This window comes from Nelumbo lutea, chromosome 5, assembly GCF_056320005.1.
Source record: "Nelumbo lutea isolate HS-2025 chromosome 5, American lotus-T2T, whole genome shotgun sequence".
In the NCBI taxonomy this organism is placed as follows: domain Eukaryota; kingdom Viridiplantae; phylum Streptophyta; class Magnoliopsida; order Proteales; family Nelumbonaceae; genus Nelumbo; species Nelumbo lutea.
Window position 1 is genome coordinate 58041317 of NC_142688.1, and position 8536 is coordinate 58049852.

An 8536-nucleotide genomic window follows, 5' to 3' on the forward strand; every position below is an offset into this window, starting at 1 on the left:
GAAGTCTAAGTCCTTCTAGTACAGGTAGAGCCATCATTGATGGATCCTATTGTCACGTTCCTCATGACCGAGTAGCTTCCTGACAATAGAAACGAAGACAGACGAATCCAACGATAGGCCACCCACTACACTTTGCTTGAAGGGAAGCTATACCGAAGAGAGTTCACCTTACCTTACTTCCACTGTCTTTGTCAAGAGGAGGGTAAGTACGTGCTTCGAGAGATTCACAAAGGCATCTACGACAACCACCTTGGAGGTAGAGCCTTGGCCCAAAAAGCACTAAGGTAAGGGTATTTCTAGCCGATAGTTTTGAAGGATGCAGCTGAACTGGTATGAAAATGTGACAAGTGCCAAAGGCACTTCAACATCTCCTATCAACTGTAACCTTTTCGGCCCTCAGCAACCCTTGGCCCTTTGCCAAGTGGGGCATGGATCTCCTCGGCCCCTTCCCCAAATGGGTCGAGATAGGAAACAGGAAGTACCTCGTTGTCGCCATTAACTATTTCACCAAATGGGTCGAGGTCGAGCCCTTGGTCACCATTATGGCCTGGATGATACAAAATTTCTCTGGGAAGAACATCGTCTTCCGCATCAGCCTCCCCTACATGCTAGTCACCAACAACAAGAAGCAGTTTGATGATGCAAGATTCTGAGAATGGTGTGCCTCCCTCAGAATCAAGTAGCAGTACACCTCAGTAGGCTACCCCTAGATGAACGACCTAGCTAAGGTCACCAACCAAACCATCCTAAATGGACTGAAAACCAGACTTGATAGAGCCAAAGTTCTCTGGATTGACGAACTAAACAATGTCCTGTGGGCTTACCAAATGACACCTCGGACGGCAACAGGGGAAACCCCATTCAATCTGACCTATAGCACCGAGGCCTTCAACAGGGGCTTACCGAATGACATCTCCCACCCTTGCCTTGTCCCCCTCCACTTGCACCTTAGCCCCCACAACCCGCTTTTGGGCCTTCAATGCAACTCTGTCAAGGTGGGCATGCTCAAGCTCAGACTTCTTGAGTTGCTCCTAAAGCCTAATGGTCTAACCCTTCTTCACCTTCAGGTTATCCTCTAGCATCTTCCAGAGCTGCTTCTCTTCTCCTAGGGTCAAGAGGACCTCCTTTCGGCTGCTCTTTGCTGAGGTGGCCTGCACCGCGAGCTGCTCATTCTTCTTTACTGCTTGGTCCAAGCGATCGAGGAGGAGGCCAAACCGGTCCCCCAGGCCAACATAGTGCCGACAGACCTGCAACAAGCGTCTCTGTTAGTAAAGTTAATAAAAAAAGCGAGAAGGCAAATGACGAAGCAAAAGTTAGCCAAACTTACCTTGGCCAGGAACTCGAGACCCTATTCCTGGATGATGATGGGGTCCGTGTCCATCATACTGAGATGATCCCCTGAGGGATCATCCCTTTGATCAAAGCTCTACTAGCCCCTTTGGAGTTGATAGAGTCCCCATCCTAGACGTTCCATCTAGGGTAGAACACTCAAGCAAGTCCCCCCTCTTCAGTAGATGAAGGCTCCGTCGCAGACCTCTTTCATAAAGGCCACCTTTGAACAACCGTGACCTCCCCTCCTTTCTCTCCGCCCTCGGCTGGGCAGTCCTTGTGTGCCAATTTCTTCCCCAGAGGGAGATGAGATGCCTTAGTTAGCCTCTTTTGGCCAGTCTTCTTTTGCTATCCCCCCTCAACTGGTCTCTTCTCACAGTCACCCCCTCCACTAGTAGGGACTTGTGGCCGAAGCGTTCTCTTGATGGGTGTGAGTGTGGACATCCTCTCAACAGGTGTGGATGTCCTCTCAAGGCTAGATCATACCTAATCCAATGGCCATGCAACGACCACCTCTACCGTCCTATTCACCAATCGACATGTGTGGCTCACCTTAGGAAGATGAAACAACATAGAACAAACTGACTAGTCCACTCGTCGCAACTTACTAGTTCACCCAACCACACTGACCTAGAGGGCCTATGACATGACTCGTCCGATTCCCGTCCCCCCTCTAGGTGCGGCACCACAACCCATTGCAAACACGGCTCCGACTGGCCAGTTCGGGCACCTGTGCCACACACTATCAACACCCACCAAACTTGGGACCTCTCATCCATTTCCAACATAGACACCACAATTGAGGCCAAGGCCTCCTAGCAATAGGAGCCTTCACGACACCGCTCAGGGAAGAGAATGAAGGTCGAGTCAATGCCACCGCAGGCCACATCGTCCTTATCCTCGACAAGCTGAGGACAAGATCCCTATCCAAAGGGTCAAACAATGCCTCCCAGTTCAATCGACAAACTCCCTTTGGCCGACGATGAGCTCCTTAGCTCAAACCTCCAACATAGCCTCTAGAGTGGGGGAAAATGATGTAGGGACTCGTGGTTTAGTCCAATAGGAGGCCAGCATGTGGTGGGCGGTGGTGCACAGGGTGGATCCAATCAGCGCACGAACTGATCAATGCTTGGTGGGCTTTCTAGGACCAATGGTGCAAAGTCACCTGACAGCCTTGGATGGGTGCCCTCTCCACATATGGACTGCACCCAAACCATTCGAGCTCATCTACCTCCAGGCAACCTCAAGTATAAATAGGAGGTGACCCCTCTCAAGTTAAAGGATTGGAACCTGAGCTCAAGATCTCCTATTCTCCTTTGTGGCCTCATCTAAGTGTTCACACCTCAGGCCTTGTCCACTCCATACCACCTTCTGGTACTAACTTGAGTGTCAGAGTCTCTGCCTCGGGTACCAACCTGAGGCCTTTAACGTCCTCTTTCCTTCACTCCTTGTGGAACCAACCTACTAGTCCTCAGCCACCTCGGTCTTCGGACCACTCAGCCACCCATCAACTTAGGAGTGAATAGACAATATTTTCCTCGTCCTATTCCAAGCATCAACAAATGATTTCAATAGCTTTTCATTGACATCACTATTCAAGGACTTAACTGGAGCGATTGAGTTTTGATATATTCCAGCATATCTAAACTGTAATTTCATCACTGTGGCAGTGATGGTATTCCATTTGGTGAGGAAACTCTGACAAATTTATACTAGAAGTTCAATTTTCCTTCGGGTCCTATGAGGGTTGATTGATGGGATAGCTCATGGTAAGCTTAGTAGTCCTCTTGCCAACTTTGTTAAAGTCTCCTTAATCGGGATTTAGACCTCTCTGATGTACTTGGGGTCGACAAACCTATGCTCGCAATAGAGCTCTAGAATAAGGTTGGCTTAGCTGTCTTGGATGATAGATTCATGCAGAGGGGCAAATCTATGGGGGACCCAGGGGAGCCATGGCCCCCCTTATGATCTAGAAATCTGCACACATTTTTTCTATGTAAGTTTCCTCCCTCCCCTCACTTCTCACCCAATGGTTGCCTCTCCTATGGCCTATCCATAAGTTTTGACCCCCTCTTAAAAAATTCCTGGCCCCACTATTGGATTCATGGATATTGAATTTCATCCAGAATTCCTATAAGGGGTTGGTGTCTTCGTCCTTGTCAGGGGTGCTTGTTGCTTAGAATTTGGATTGCTGTTTACCAACAATCCAAACTAAGTAACTCTTTGACAAAGCCGACAAGAGGACTTTTCTTTTTGTTTAACAGAATGGTAATCCAAATTAAGGAGCTCTTTTGATAGAGTTGACGAGAAGACTTTTCTTTTTGTCCTATAAGGGGTTGGTGTCTTCGTCTTTGTCAGGGGTGCTTGTTGCTTAGAATTTGGATTACTGTTGACCAACAATCCAAACTAAGTAACTCTTTGACAGAGCTGACAAGAGGACTTTTCTTTTTATTTAACAAAATGGTAATCCAAATTAAGGGCTCTTTTGACAGAGTTGATGAGAAGACTTTTCTTTTTGTTTGACAGACTGGCAATCCAGATTAAGGAGCTCTTTGTTTCCTTGTCTCGGATGGCAGATGTTTTCTTTTTCGGCAAGGTCATTGGTGAGATGACAAAAATATTTTTCAATGAGAAGCAATGAAGGTATTTTTAGGTCAATTAGGTTTAAAGGTTAAAGAGAAAATGGTAGGAAAAAGAAAATAGAGAAAGTTTAGTGGGTTATTTTGGTAATTTAACATTTTTCATTATTTGGCTTAACGACCAAGGAGGTATTTGTTGTGACGTAAAAGTTCAAGGAGATCTTTGTCAGATTAAAGTATAGGGGGTCTTTGTCACTAATCCCATAGTATAGGGGGTCTTTGTAATTTACCCTTTTTTATAACCCAAAGTTTAACGAAAGTTGGGATGGCAATTTTCTTGATAAAATCGGGGCCTCGCGCTACCCTGTACTGAATAGAGCAGGTTTTCCTTGATCTTAAATGGGATGTTAGGAATGGGAAAAATATTTTTGTCTTGAACCAAGGTTGGTTCCCCGAACTTCACCCATAAATTATTAAAACATTTTTATGGTTTAATATTAATTTTTAAAATATCCTTGAATTTCCTCTAAATCCCAAAAAACTAGGATACCATAATCACATTGATAAAATACCCCTAAATTTATATTGTCCTATATCTAAAATGCCCTTGAAATTTAATGTATTTTTAGGTAATTTCTTTGGGGCAGGGAAAATTCGGGAATTCCCCGTCCCTAATAGCGGAAGAGTACCTTACCCCAAACTCGCCCCTCTACAAGGTGGGGGTGACCCACCTTGAATTCTCCTCGTTGTCATTCCTAGAATAAAGAGCTTATTTTTACCAAAAGAAAAAAAAATAGAAATGTCTTATCCAAACACAACCTATTAAAATATCTAGACTTCCATGTTATAATGTTAAAAAATGCTAGTATAAAAATGGTGTAGTTGTATGTGTGAAGTTGATTCAACAACACTCTTTCAGTCAATTTGAACACCAATTTCTTGGGATTTGACGAAACTATGTGAACCTCCTTTTCTCTGATGTTTTTTTTTTTTTTTTTGTCAAAAACATAGTTGAGAGATGATGGGAATCAAAATTCTCTATAGTTGGTATGAACTAGGGTTTTTGGGAGCAAGGGAGAAGAGAGAACGAGCAAGAATGATCAGGGAGAATGCATGGTTCACCCCTCTGTCTAATCCCCTTTTATAGAGTACTCTCCTAATTGAATTATGTCTTAATCCAAATCAGGTTTGGATTAGGACTTAATTTTCTCATTAGAATGAAGCTCCATACCCATATTTGACCCATATCACATCACAACTTAAGTGACATCTTTAACTAGTCTAACTAGTCTTACTAGTTATGGTCATGGGCCCTATTTTTTAATGGTTTACATACATAAGCAATGTGTGGCTTCTTAGGCCTAATTATTGTTTGGTGTGGAACACACAAATGCCTCATACAAGTCCATATGGTTTGGCCCATGTTTGGGGAGGGTGGAATTCACTGCATAAGGGCAATGATCCCTTAAGCCAATCAAGTTGGGCTCAACTTGGGCCCAACACTTAAATGATCCTTGGGTTCTTCTAGGGGACCGAACCGTGGGCCTATTTTTAAGGCCAAACTAGTACTACTGGTTTATGGAAAACCGGTAGTCAAAATTGAACCAAAGCCGATTGGTTAATCGATTGACTTGTTTGATTCGTCAATTTTTTGTTTTTACAATATATATAATAAAAAATATACAAATATATAATAAAAAAACTAAATATAAATAATGCATATTTATTAATTTATAATATATAAAAATATAAAATATATAGAAAAATAGTGAACCAACCGATTTGGTTAATCGAATATTTAGTTTGGTTCAATTTTTTAGTTTTTCTTGCTCATCCCTAGGTTCAGCCACCCTATGAAACCCAAGGATAATGGATTGATATAAGATAAAGCCTATTATGTTATCAGCCCACTAATGGTCTCTTGTCCTTAACCTCTCAGCCTTAAATAATCAAAACACTACTCACAAGGAAGGACTTCTTCCTTGACTACAAAATGCAGTATCACACCCACTACTCAGATGGATCCTTGGATTAAAACCTTTTGCAAACCTTCTTAAAAATAATATGTATAAGTATAAATACACTTTGCATATCCAATTTTAAATACAATTGAATTCCACTGTCTATAGTTGTAGGTTTATATGAAAGAAAGTGCAAACCCTAATATTCACTTTGTCTAACAAAGGGGCTAATCCAAGTAATACCCTAAATTTCTCTAATATACCCAAGTATTTAACCATATATGGATGTCATTGGTTTGCATATCAAAAACAGCTTAGGATAAGATTTAATGCATTATCATAATCAAGTTTGGGGTTAAGTGCAACTTTCCAATTTTGCCCATCTATTTCCAAGTTCTAGAACAAAATTGAAAATTGGTCTAAGTTCAATGCTTCTTACAAACACCAACTAATTGTACTTGGGGTCTAACCCTAGCAATTGAGGCAAACAACTCTATCAATTTGATAGCACACTAGTTTTAGCCCTACTAGGATAAACTCCCCAAGATTATCCAATGGTTGAGAACATTTTAAACTAACATAAGTCTTATAAGTATTGATTTTAAGTAGTCATTAATGGAAACACACCAATACAAAATATAAAACAATAATGTACTTATAGTATTCATACATGAAAGTTTGTGTACATCAATTTGATTGGAGCTAAGGCTGTATACTTTGGAAATAGAAGGGCAAAACTAAAAAATTGTACTTAAAATCTAGACTTGCTAATGATATTGCACTAAGATTTGGACCAAGTTGACTTTGATATGCCAACTAGTGAGATAATCTTAGTGTCGAATACTTGGGTATGTTGGAACAATTTAGAGTACTGTTTGAGTGGGTGATCATTGTGTAAGGATTAACCCCTTTGTCAAGGGGTAACACTCCCTCTAATGGAAACTTAAAATTGTTGGTAGTGGATTTGAAGTGGTTTTTTAAATCATTTTACAAAATGTCTTTATATTTATAATATGTTATTTTATGAGAATTTGCAAACGGTTTTAATCCTAAGATCCATTTGAGTAGAGGGTGTGACACTGTATTTAGCAACAAGGAAGAGGTCCTTCCTTACGAGTAGTATTTGATCCTTTTATGCTAGGTTAAAAACAAAAGACTATTAAAGGGATGAAACCTAATGGACTTTTTCTTATGTTAGTCCATTATCCTTGGGCTTCATAGGGTGGTTGAAACCAAGGATTACTTAAACTTAAGTGTTGGGCCCATATCGGGCCAAATTCGATTGTCTCAAGGGTTTATTGAATTTACTCTACGAATTTGGCTTATATGCTTTTTTTGTATGGGCTGAACCCATATGGATTGATATAGGAACTTTTTGGGTCCCACACCATACATTATTCAAGCCCAATAAGGCTTGCAACAGTCCATATGGGTTATGTGCATGGATTGAACCACTTAAGTAATGGATTTAATTCATTAGCTAATTAGATTAATCACATGACAACTAAAGTTGTTATGTGCAATGGGTCAAAAATGGGTATGGATCTCCATAATGACTAATGTAACTAGAAGCCTAGCCACATCAGAATTGGATAGTCCTAATTACATTAGAATTGGCATTGGCATGTCTATAAAGGAAATAAGTAGAGGTCAATATACACTTGTAAACCTCCTTCTTGCATCTTGTTATATACTCTCTTGCTAGACAAAAAAACCTAGTTCAACTTTCTCTTTTTTTTAACCCCAAAATTTACACTCAGTGGAGGGGCAGCCATCGTAAATTTTATTAATAAATCTTAAGAATAAAAACCTATGAGAAGGGGAGGGTCATAGAAACCTTACCCCTCTAGAAAATCTATACTCCATGTTTCCGACTTATAAATATATAACATAAAAAATTAACATCTTTACCATAATCAAGGAAATCAAGAAACTTGGATGTAAGAGAGACCATGATAATCATCCATAAAAATTCTATGAACATGAAAATGTATAGACAAGAGAAAGTCAAAAACTATTGATGACTTCAAGTCACAAGCCAGATTAGCAAAGGCATCGGCTAGCCAATTACCTTCTTTATACATATGCTGAATGATAAAATCCATGTCCTATAAAAGATCATGTAGATCATTTGCCTAGTACCAAAGATAGGCGTATTTGAGCTAGATATGACCATATCAACCCAGAAATGTCTATTATCTTCTTTCCAGATTTCCCAAACAATGAAGAGAGGGCATATACCAAGAATTAAGTCAAACTGGGAACCTCTAAACTTTGCAAGGGAGAACCAACGAGAAATCCTCGTAGAACAACTATCAGCATCATAAAACTCCACGTAAAACAAAGAACAAAATAAAGCCCATACTTTTTCTAGCAAGAACTCCTCCAACAAAGAGATAATCCACACTCTCTATTTTAGAGTGTTTGCAATATGAGCATTTAGATACAAGGGGGAATTCCAATTCTTTGAATTTCACCTCTTACAAAGAAGTCTCCAACAAAAATAAGAAATTCTAGAGGGAAAAGAGGAATGCCAAACCTACTAAAATACTGAAGAAGTAGGCTTAAGGTTGTGAACCACATTCTAAGCTGATTTCATGGAAAAAAAAACCATCACTAATATGTAACCAAAATAACCTATCACGCCGGTCTAGTAGATAAATACCC